The following is a 12500-nucleotide window of genomic DNA, read 5'->3' on the forward strand; positions in this document are numbered from 1 at the left end:
CACTGCTTGAGAACATGGGTTGAAATCGCCCTCTAAACCCTCATTCACTAAGTTAGGCCTATTCCCTAACTTAACGTTAGTCCACTAATACTGTTAACTTGAAGGAGTGAATGAAAACGAGTGAGCGACAGGCGTTGAGCGCTGTACATTCGTTAATGCAGTGCAATGTGGGACAGAGACGCGATCTGACACGCGTCCCATTTTCTCACAAATCTCTACGTTTATTTAAATAATTCAAGATTGCTCTTATGAGAACACTCGACAAAACTGACATTTTGGCATAATTTGTGTGTGTTATGGTTTGTTCAAGCTCGAAAGAGAACTTGATACTGACGCGCGTCTTTTCTGTGGGTCGTGTGTGTGTGTGTGTGTGTAATACAGGCAGGATTTAACGGATACTGCGTAATTGCGTTAAACATTTTTAACGCTTTAAACTTTTTTTTTGTTTTTGTTTCGGTGCCGCGGTGGGCAAGTGATGAAACCAGTGTTGCAATGTGTCTCCCGAATGTTCAAGAACAAGTTTTTCAGTTTTTGCACTTCAGTTAATGTGTAGAAGATAATGTTTACAGAATTAAATGTGACATTTAAAGTGAGGTGAGCGGTCTTATTTTCCTAATTTTTTGTAATGCCTTTGAATAATATGGGGGACGTGAATCGCAATATCGCAGAATCGAATCGCAATACTTGCTGTATCGCAATATATTGAGAATCGCAATATGTTGAATCGTGGCCCAAATATCGCAATACTATCAAATCGTCAAATTTTTGCCAATTCCCACCCCTAACGTTGACAGCATGCGCCTGCTTTAGTTTGTAACCTTCTGGAGGCCTAGCTTAAACTTTATAAAAGGAAAAAAAAGTCACTGTTACAGGATTACCCTTGAAAAGAGTTATGTTGGTAAGAAACAGTTTTGTCTGCAAGCTAAAGATGACAAGGCCCCTTTGTAGTCAAGGACACGTGGGGTAGACCGGTAGCTCGCCGTGATAGTATAGTGGTTAGTACTCTGCGTTGTGGCCGGAGCAACCCCGGTTCGAATTCGGGTCACGGCAAGGTTTTCTGGGTGCCATTGAAATTGAGCTCCATGTCACCACCTCTCCTCACCCCGTCCTTCAGGCTACTTTTTTGTGAAGGGCGCGTGCCCTTGATGTGCTCTGGATGTTCGAGTGAATTGAAACTGGGACCTTCTTTGAAAGCATGAGGTCTCAGGTTCGAACCCTTAGAGAAAAGACTGAAAACGAAACGCTCCTATTTATTTCGGAAGAATCTTGCTTCAGAGAGAATATGGTGCGTGTATATTTTCTAATCGCTAGGTGTCAGTACACTCGCTGGCTGTTACCTAGAGTGCCGCGGGCTTGCTATTTGCTACAAACAACTGCGCCTTTGACACAAGTTTACAATAACGATAAGAGCGCGGCAAGTCAACAGCATTGAAGCGTGTGAAGAGGCTTTCCAGACAAGTAGCAGTGAGTTTTTGTTCTTTTTCCTAGCATTATTTTCCTTTAATGACTATTATCATCAGTCTAATAGGCTGCATTCCCACTAATTTGCAAATATATTTTGACATAGCAGACGTTTTGACGGCCGTTCTGAATCATCGAAGAATGAAACGCAATGCATTGGAGGACACTCTTTTTTCTGCGCCAATACGATTCATTTTGCTGTGCGTTCCCACGCAGCACGCACACTTCTCGAGCAAGAGCCCGGATAGCTCAGTCGGTAGAGCATCAGACTTTTAATCTGAGGGTCCCTGTTCAAGTCCCTGTTCGGGCGAACGAGCCTCTTTTTGTGGAGCGGTACGTTTTGTTGTTGAGTTCTTGCTGCTCTACACTGGCCTCGGGCAGCGACGCTGCAAGGCACGAAGCCAAACGACATGCCCCTTTCAGCCAGCTTGTAGTCGTGGCCGAGTGGTTAAGGCGATGGACTAGAAATCCATTGGGGTCTCCCCGCGCAGGTTCGAATCCTGCCGACTACGTTGACAGCATGCGCCTGCTTTAGTTTGTAACCTTCTAGAGGCCTAGCTTAAACTTTATAAAAGGAAAAAAAGTCACTGTTACAGGATTACCCTTGAAAAGAGTTATGTTGGTAAGAAACAGTTTTGTCTGCAAGCTAAAGATGACAAGGCCAGTTTGTAGTCAGGAACACGTCGGGTAGACCGGTAGCTCGCCGTGATCGTATAGTGGTTAGTACTCTGCGTTGTGGCCGCAGCAACCCCGGTTCGAATCACGGGTCACATGCCCCTTTCAGCCAGCTTGAAGTCGTGGACGAGTGGTTAAGGTGATGGACTTGAAATCCATTGGGGTCTCCCCACGCAGGTTCGAATTCTGCCGACTACGTTGACAGCATACGCCTGCTTTAGTTTGTAACCTTCTGGAGGCCTAGCTTAAACTTTATAAAAGGAAAAAAAGTCACTGTTACAGGATTACCCTTGAAAAGAGTTATGTTTGGTAAGAAACAGTTTAGTCTGCAAGCTAAAGATGACAAGGCCCCTTGGTAGTCAGGGACACGTCGGGTAGACCGGTAGCTCGCAGTTATCATATAGTTGTTAGTACTCTGCAATATGGCCGCAGTAACCCCGGTTCGAATCTGGTTCATGGCAAGTTTTTCTGGGTGCCAATGAAATTGAGCTCCATGTCACCACCTCTCCTCACCCCGTCCTTCAGACTACTATTTATGTGCACAGCGCGTGCCCTTGATGTGCTCTGGATGTTCGAGTGAATTGATACTGGGACCTTCTTTGAAAGCATGAGCTCTCAGGTTCGAACCCTTAGAGAAAGGACTGAAAACGAAACGCTCCTATTTATTTCGGAAGAATCTTGCTTCAGAGAGAATATGGTGCGTGTATATTTTCTAATCGCTAGGTGTCAGTACACTCGCTGGCTGTTACCTAGAGTGCCGCGGACTTGCTATTTGCTACAAACAACTGCGCCTTTGACACAAGTTTACAATAACGATAAGAGCGCGGCAATAATAAGACGGTCAGAAACCTGATCGCTATGTTAATTATTATTTAATATGAAATTTATACTATTTTTAACAAAAGATAGAACTGACAGCCCGTTAAACTGTCAAGTGGTGTAACCACAAAAAATGACCAATATCTAATATTTCACACCTCCTAGAGTTCATGCAATTGCATGAAATTAGTAGTTTATTTAGTAATATCCTATGAGAATATGTTTTATTATAAATGATATGGGTTTTTCGTTGTACTGAGCAAGACCATATGCTGTAAACATCTTGTTTTATGTCTATTCTTTGACCATTTGAGTACAAATGGTTTAAACACCCATTATTACAGTGTAGTAGAGTATTAAATTATTATTCATATTAACTTTTTTTGTAAAATATTAGTCTTTTAGACAAAATATTGGTTACACCAACTGACCATATAACATCTATTGCAATAGGACAAGAAATTGACACAGAAAATAGGCATCAAGGTAAACTGAATTGGATATTTTAATATATATTCATGTCATTCATCATACAATTTCAGATACCAATTGTGAGAGAGAGTGAGAGAGAGAGAGATTGTGAGTGAGAGAGTATCATTTTTTTCCATTTCTTTCATCACTAAACTGTTTTGATTACATTTTTAATAACCGACAACCATCCGTGTGAGTTCATGCCATCTGATGAGATCTGAACAAACTATTTCACATTAGCATAACAATATAAATGAAACAGTGTCTCAGAAACTTAAGACTTGAAATATTCCTGACCAAATTAGTTGAGACTGTGGAAAAAAACATACAACCTTATATTGTAGTTGCATAATTTCCTATCTATCTGTCTGTCTGTCTGTGCATGTAGACCTACATGTTGCCTACAACAGCCTAATGACTGCCTCTTGTCCTATAGAGATGCCAAAGGAAGGAAAGCCAGATATATTCTGGACCGGCGTCATGATGCTGTTTGCCCAGGGGAAATATAAATTTTCCACTGGCCAGAGACCTGGGAGCAGACGTTGGAAGGCAGTGTTAGAGAGGATAAAGAATTGTCCCCTGACCCCTGCATTTGGCCTAACGGTCAGAAAAAAAGACATTTTTGAGAAAAAGATCCCCTGCAAATGTGGCTACCATGATGTAAGTAATGTCATTGAATCCTTAAACATATGATATGAGACAAAGATGCTGACAAATGCTTCCTCTACAGCTGTTTCCCATGGCTGGTTCTTCGTTGTGCTTGATTCTCCAAATCACTGTTTTGATGCAGAGTTTTGTGTGATTTAGAGGATAAGAGGATATAGAGAGTAAATACAAAATATTGTTTCCCTCAGTCAGGACAGCAGACAGGGACCGCAGCAGGTCCACAGCAGACAAGCACCGCAGCAGGTCCACAGCAGACAGGGACCGCAGCAGGTCCACAGCAGACAAGGACCGCAGCAGGTCCACAGCAGACAGGGACCGCAGCAGGTCCACAGCAGACAGGGACCGCAGCAGGTCCACAGCAGACAGGGAGCGGTGATAATACCATGACATGCTCCCTTTGTGCTCAGGAAGTGCTCTTTGACCAGTTTACTCAGCACCTGTCAGACTTCCATGTCCAGGAGCAGTGTGAGCACTGCGGCACAAAGGCCATGGGTGCTGTCAGGTTATCAGAGCACCTTGAGAAGTGTCATGTCTCAAAATCTCCCACAGACCTCCCAAACATTTCTCCTCTAACCCCTTCAGCCCGTCCCTCCACTACCCCAGCCCAAGAGATGACACCGACACCAATCGTCTCTCCCCGAGATGCTCCAGCTCCAGTCTGCCTCACAGCCCAAGAGACGACACCAACCATCTGTCTCCAAGTTGCTCCTGCTCCTAGCCCTTCCACACTATCTGAGATGGCACCAGCGACTCAGAGTGGCACACCACTTCTTCCTTCTCCTGCTTCTGCTCCTCCTCCAGCAGCACCAGGGCTCCCAGTCCCTCTGTGCTTTCCAGAGGTAAGGCGGGCCAGGTTTTTGCCAAAGCCGTTCCTCCGGGTCATCAAGCCAGGTGATCGGGAGTGGATTGCCCACATCCTCTATGACGCAAGTTGGCAGCTGAGACAGAATGTCAGAATTGGCACCACCCCCCAAGCCCAATCAGATCTGTGGCACCTCCAAACCCACATGATTACTTTCGACAGAGGATGTTCCTGGGCACCAATGCGTATGTGGGGCATCCCTCTGAAATGCACTCTGTGCAACCGAAAGATGCACCACCCTGGCATTTACACCAAGGTCAGAGAGGTCATTGATGTGGATAGCAAGTACTATTTAATAGGGGGAGATTACCCAAGGGGCAGCCAGTGCAAACAACCTGTCTGTCCTTGGAGTAGTGACATTTTAAAGCAACTTGACCCCTCTAAACCGCAACAAATTCCCTGCTGTGTTGACTACACATTTGGCACTGGACAGAAAATGTGTGACACTTTTGCGTCCTAGAACAGCAGGGAATAGCTCCAGTTACCTGCAGCAGGCCTTTCAAGAGGCACACAGTGAGGAGTGGGCTAGGAGATCCTGTGACTATTTCACAGATTGTGAAATTCACAAGAGATCCTGCCTGAAGCAGTCCCAGGCTGTTTATCCCCCACCACCACCACCCTTCTCTCCCTTGCCCCTGGCCCAGTGGTTCGAGACAGTGCATGCCAACGATGTTGTCGGTCACCTTGATGAACTCAAAGGTGTCATCACTTCAACGTTTGGCAGAATTCTGAAGCTCGATTCCACTAAGAAGGTAAATGTAAACCTATATAAGCTTGAGCTCATTTGTTCTTTTAGGGTTTGATAAGAATACATATGCTAATGATGTATATACTTTTGTTATAAAAGGTTACCAAAAAACTTGCTGGGGGGATTGAGAACACGGCAACATGGATGTCCAATGTGGGGAACGAGTATGGTCAGGTCCTCAACTCGGTCCTCACAACCGGCGAGGGGGCTGGGCTGGATGACTTGTGATCGTTCAACGGTACAGGGATGCTGGTGAGCCACAGCCAGCTGCTATCTATGTGGATAGAGACTGTTGCAGTGACAGAGGTGGGTTTCCTGTAATTTGTGTTGATGTTTTTTTTGCCAAATTAAGGCAGTTGGTGACAATACAAACCAAAAAATGCTTTTACACAGGAGTGAGCCCAGTTCTCCATTGGTTTCGGCCATGGACGTCCACTGTGCGGTTGGATGTGTTCCACTTTATGAGGCGATTCACCAACGGTCTCACCACAGAACACCATCCACTGTACGGTACGTTGCTCCAAATTGTCGAGTTGCATTTTTGAATGGGATTACCAGGACATCTGTCATCTGAAAGAGGCGAAGCGGTCAGAGCTGAGGCAAAAGCATCAGGGCCACGAGCCAACAGATGCCCAGGTGTTGGCGAGCATCAGCTCTAAAGAGCTAGCCAAGCACTGCCGCAGGAAAACCCGTGGAGTGGAGGAGACTCGTGCCCTCATCAAAAGTCTTCTTGACTCCATGTGGCACCTTGTGGACGGCACTGGGCTGCACCTTATAAACCATGAACGCATGTCTCAAGTGTGGGAGGTACAGCAAAAGCACCTTGCCTGCATTCAGGATCCACCAGGAGTGCAGCTTTACACAAACATTGGGTCAGGGCTGGAGAAAGGAGAGAAGACACTGGATGTGCTAAGATGCAGCAGAGGGTCCTCCTCTCTGGAAAGCTTTCATAAGCACCAGTTTGCTTTCATTCCAGGCATGTTAAAACCTCACACACATATGGTATATTTTGCTATTGAATGTTGACATAATATTGTTTTAATTTGTTGTAATCAGTGATCCTGTTTTTTGTCTCATCCGGGTGGAGATGCAATGCATTGCACACTCAGATGTACATGCTTGAGGGTGTGTCAAGGTGGAATTTAAACCGGTCAGTCACTTTCTATGACTGAGACATCCAGGACAAAGCTGTATAACATTCGTTTGATGTCCAATGTGAATACGCTCAGCAACAAAGTGTTGGGAAAACCTCTTCTTCCAGAGTTTATCCCCCCTGGGAAACCTAACGGTAAGAAAAGTCTGCTGTTGATGATGATCAGACCTATATTGTGACATGGTAGGCAAGTAAAAGAATAATTTTTCCCTTGGTGAATACTTATTGCAGGAGAGCGTATTGCTGTAGAATATCTTCTGGCACAGTCCAACAGAGGAGATCTTATGAGCCAGCAGATTGGTATTGGTGAGGTACATCCTGCCTGAGATCTTGGATGAAGTCCTCGAGGACGAATGTCCTGATGTGACCGTACCACAGGCTCATGACCTCACATTGCAGGTAATATTATATCAAGAGTATATCAGACATCAAAAAATATTGGAAAACTAATAAACAGTTCATTTTTAATGTAGAAGAGACACAAAAAATGTAAAAGATTGTTTATTCTTTATTTATTCTTTATTCTGTGTATACTTTTATTAATCACCTCAGCAATTTGGAAGCAGTGGCCCTAGGCCCTAGGCCCTGGCCAGATCCCAGGTCCCCATTGGAGGAGAGTGATGCCTCTGCTGGGCCCATCTACTCCCCATTGGAGGAGAGTAATGCCTCTGCTGGGCCCATCTACTCCCCATTGGAGGAGAGTAATGCCTCTTCTGGGCCCGTCCTCACCCGATTTGATGAGAGAGATGCCTCCGCAAGTCCCGTCCTCACCCCATTTGAGGAGAGTGTGCTCGTCACTCCAGCTACGGTAAAGTGGATAATGTTTCACCATCAGAAATGTGGGCTTCTTTATATTTGCTCTTGTACCAGTGTTTAAAATTTTATGGTGTTTATTGGTTCAATTCTTGTAACAGGACACTAGGTGTGATGCCAGAGGGATTCCTGGATGGGAGGCAGTTGATGCCTTGGCAGGTTACCTGGTTGGGCTTAACCGAACTATAACAAAACTCTCCAATGCTGAAGTGGCAGAGATTTTGAGGTTATACTCACATCTAAGTGTCTTTGACCAGACCCCCACCAGATACACCCTCAAGAGCAAAAAAACAACGTTGCCAGGACCTTGGAGGGCTTCAAGAAAGTGCAGTGGCTCTGCTCCAGGCCAGCAAGCAGCTGAGAGGTATCCACATCTCATATAGCTATATTCTTTAGTATTTGTATCAATGTATTTATGTCAATATGTGAACATGCATATATAATGAGCACTATGTGATCTTGTCATCTATTTGCAGATTGTTCATGGTCCATGGTCAGGCTGCTCACAGACCAGACCAAAACAGAATTTCAGAGTGTGTTGCTCTCAAGCTGTACAAAGAGTACAAGGAAGCCAGAAATAGGCCAAAGGACAATAAAGGGAGGACATTTGCCATACCCCAGTCCATTGTCATGGCATACTCTCACATCAAGCAGCTAGTTGAGGACTGCAGAGAGATCATGGACAGGAGTGACCTGGTACTGGTAAACATTAACAACACCACTGTGTCCTCCTGGTGAGTTCATCTTTAATATCTTCATAAATTGATTGAATTGCATATTTGAACAACATTTTTAACAATTAACACACTGAAAAATGTTCTGAAAAACTCTTGTGTGTGTTTTGTTTTCTGTCTCTGCAGGCTGCATGATCGCCAAAAGAGAACTGAACGGGGTTCTTTACTTCAGGGTGTGCAGCTTCCACAGCAGATTGCCGTGGCTAAAAAATCCCTCCTGGAGGTTTGTGACCTACCATCACAGCCAGTTCAGCATGGACACACTCTTTTGGAGTTCCAGGAGCCTGAGAACCGTGAGGGCGAGGCAAAAATCCGCCAGCGACACAGTTCCAGAACACCTGCTATTCCACACACAGGTGGGGGAGACGCAGCTATTGCCAAACACGATGCTGCTTCCTCTCAAAACAGGTGTATGGAGGGCTGGTCCTCTGCCTACAAGCCATCCCCAACACACTACCAGAGCTGGTCTTCTTACCAGGCACCCCTGGCACACTCTCATGTTTGGTCCTCCACCCACCCACAACCCTCAGCATCCACCCAGGGCTGGTCTGCAACCCACCCACCAACCTCAGCATCCACCCAGGGCTGGTCTACAACCCACCCACCACCCTCAGCATCCATCCAGGGCTGGCCTGCCACCCAACCACCACCCTCAGCATCCACCCAGGGCTGGTCCTCCAACCAGGGCTGGTCTGCAACCCACCCACCACCCTCAGCATCCACCCAGGGCTGGTCCTCCAACCAGGGCTGGTCTGCAACCCACCCACCACCCTCAGCATCCACCCAGGGCTGGTTCTCCAACCAGGGCTGGTCTGCAACCCACCCACCACCCTCAGCATCCACCTGGGGCTGGTCCTCCAACCAGGGCTGGTCTGCAACCCACCCACCACCCTCAGCATCCACCCAGGGCTGGTCTGCAACCCACCCACCAACCTCAGCATCCACCTAGGTCTGGTCTGCAACCCACCCACCACCCTCAGCATCCATCCAGGGCTGGCCTGCCACCCAACCACCACCCTCAGCATCCACCCAGGGCTGTTCATCCACCTCCTACTGTCCCGACCAACCTAGGTTCCCTCACCAAGCACTAGATCCCTTTAATCGCCAGCGTGAATGGCGATTACGCAAGGCAGCCCTTGAGAACCAGGAGCGACTGAGGAAAGGTGAGCCCCCAAAGATGAGAAAGGCAAAAGAGAGCTACCACTATGAGTGTAAGCTGTGTGGTCAACCTAAATCAAAGCAAACTGGACACTCACAGGTACGTGGCAAATGGTACTGCCCTGCATCTGGACAGACCCTTGAGGAGTGGAGAAGCTCTTTGTAAATGCACCTAATACATTCTTTTTTATAAATATTTTTAATAATATGTTTTATTTATTTTAAGAAAATGTTCACATTCACTGTTCAAACCATCTGCAAAGAAAAAACAAGCAAGAAAATAAAGTAGAAAAAAGTATGTTTGCTGTTGCAAATAGAAAAAAAAAATTAGTTGCTGTTGCAACTATTTTCAAAAAACAAAATACATAGGATAGTTGCTGATGCAACTATTTCAAAAAACAAACAAAAAAAACAACTCTTGTGGTGTAATAGTAACACGTCCATCCTTTGGGTGGGAGACTCCAGGTGCAAATCCTGGCAAGAGTGTGCAACTTGTTGGCCCAATCAGTATTTAATTAAAAAATAATTTATGACATAATTTAATATGCATTTTCTCCTTCTTTTCTCATTATTATTACAAGATGTAGCGGCGGTCATAATTATTATCATAACATTTTGTTAATAACAAAGCATTATTATTCATACCAATCCTATTTGTATCTGATTTTATATATATGATAGATTCATTGCAATCTCTAATAGTTTACGTTTATTGAGACATGTTCCAATAGCTGAAAAAAGCTGCCCAGGAGGATGAGGAGCTAGTGTCAAAGGGGGAACCGCCACGGAAGAGGCTGACAAACGAAAAGTACCACTACACCTGCAAGGGGTTTGGACAGGACAAAATAAAAGGACTGGACACACCCAGCTGAAGGGGCAGTGGTACTGTCCAGCATCAGGACTGACCCTGGATGACTGGAGGAAGAGTGTATAATTGCTGTCACCATTACTTGTCTGTCTGTTACAATAAAGTTTAATAATTTTATTGTAGCCAATAACAGTCTTCACGTTTTTAAGTAATTTCCTCTTGAATACCAGGACAGTGAGTGTCATCCATTGAATGTAATTGTTAAAACTAAAGCCAGAATTACTTGCAGAATCATTTTACATTTATTCACAAAACCCAACACTCAATTTGGAATATGTTTTATTCACTTGTACTGCACAGATGTAGTCTTTCAAATAATTGAGTTTACAAAAAAGGAGGGGAAACATGATGCTTCAGGGTGTTATGTAAAGTTATTTACATTTATACACTGTTAATACTGTTATAGCTTTAAATGTAGCATGTGACATTTTGAGTTAATTATTTGAATATTGATTTGTTAACATCACAAAATATGTTTACTTACAAGAGCGTTTGCTTTAAATGCATTCATGTGCATAATTGCATAATCACAGGGTTACTACTGTAGGGATTTATATGGAAAAGAGTTCCTGTGTTAAAAATGACTACGTTACCCACAATGCATTGCATGTAGTACTTCCGGAATGCACTACGAGACTAGAGAACAAGCGAAGATGCAAGCGATATTGCCACGGCATAGATTCGAATCCCGCAAGAGACATGAAATTAAAGTGATGATAAACCTTGCAATAAGTGCAGAACTGTGTGTAAACAATGTTGAGAAGATAAGAAAGTAGATAAAAATTTATATATTGTACGTTTTGCTCCTTTTTTCTCCTCTTCTTTTTCTCCCTTTCCTCCCTCTTTTCTTCTCTCCTATCCATTGGGGTCTCCCCGCGCAGGTTCGAATCCTACCGACTACGTTGACAGCATGCGCCTGCTTTAGTTTGTAACCTTCTGGAGGCCTAGCTTAAACTTTATAAAAGGAAAAACAGAATCCTTTTCTTTTCAGTGACTTCTTCTCCAGAGTCACTGTTACAGGATTACCCTTGAAAAGAGTTATGTTGGTAAGAAACAGTTTTGTCTGGTTTTTTGTCAGATTTTCTGGGTGCCATTGAAATTGAGCTCCATGTCACCACCTCTCCTCACCCCGTCCTTCAGACTTCTCTTTTTGTGCACGGCGCGTGCCCTTGATGTGCTCTGGATGTTCGAGTGAATTGAAACTGGGACCTTCTTTGAAAGCACGAGCTCTCAGGTTCGAACCCTTAGAGAAAAGATTGAAAACGAAACGCTCCTATTTATTTCGGAAGAATCTTGCTTCAGAGAGAATATGGTGCGTGTATATTTTCTAATCGCTAGGTGTCAGTACACTCGCTGGCTGTTACCTAGAGTGCCGCGGGCTTGCTATTTGCTACAAACAGGGGCGCAACTACCCAGTGTTAGAGGGGTATGCAGCAACAATTTTGGCGCCCCCCCAATACACACACACATATCATATATATATATATATATATATATATAAACAATGTTAACAAATAATAAAAAGTTACAGAATAAACAGTTACAAACATACACATATAAACATACATACACACACACACACACATATATATATATATATATATATATATATATATATATATATATATATATATAATAATAATCATATTGTGTGTAGCTGTCATTTGTATCAAAATGATTATCCATCAAATCTTCCTTATCCCAGAAAATGTTCTTTTTTTCTTTGCAAATCCCTGTACTTGTGACAATGACAACAATGATGACATAAATTATGTCAGTGAAAAAAAAAAAAAAAACAGAAACAGATTTTGTCCAAGTGGTCAACAAAAGCCTCGTTGCTGTTTGCCACTTGATCATACATATTATATAGCACAGATCTTTAAAGAGAGAGAGAGATGTGACCCTAAATACAGCTTCCATGTCACCCAGCAGATGTAACTATAGCTTGTATGTCTGATAGCACAGCTAACATGAACATACATGAATGGTAAAACAAAATCTATTTGTTTCCATGATAAACCAGCCTTATTACATAAGTCATGTTTTCCAGCTTCTAGTCATTTATTGTGCAT

The 12500-nt window shown here is 44.0% G+C and overlaps 2 non-coding genes across 2 annotated transcripts; both read left to right on the top strand.

Moving 5' to 3' along the window:
* The first annotated feature begins 1891 nt into the window (after nt 1–1891).
* Nucleotides 1892–1973, top strand: trnas-aga (transfer RNA serine (anticodon AGA)). The gene has a single exon. It is a non-coding gene; the product is annotated as a tRNA-Ser (tRNA).
* A 279-nt stretch (nt 1974–2252) lies between these two features.
* Nucleotides 2253–2334, top strand: trnas-uga (transfer RNA serine (anticodon UGA)). The gene has a single exon. It is a non-coding gene; the product is annotated as a tRNA-Ser (tRNA).
* Nucleotides 2335–12500: the final 10166 nt, after the last annotated feature.

The sequence above is a fragment of the Siphateles boraxobius genome, unplaced genomic scaffold (genome assembly GCF_051911475.1).
Source record: "Siphateles boraxobius isolate OS27281-9 unplaced genomic scaffold, OSU_SipBor_1 51, whole genome shotgun sequence".
In the NCBI taxonomy this organism is placed as follows: Eukaryota; Metazoa; Chordata; class Actinopteri; order Cypriniformes; family Leuciscidae; genus Siphateles; species Siphateles boraxobius.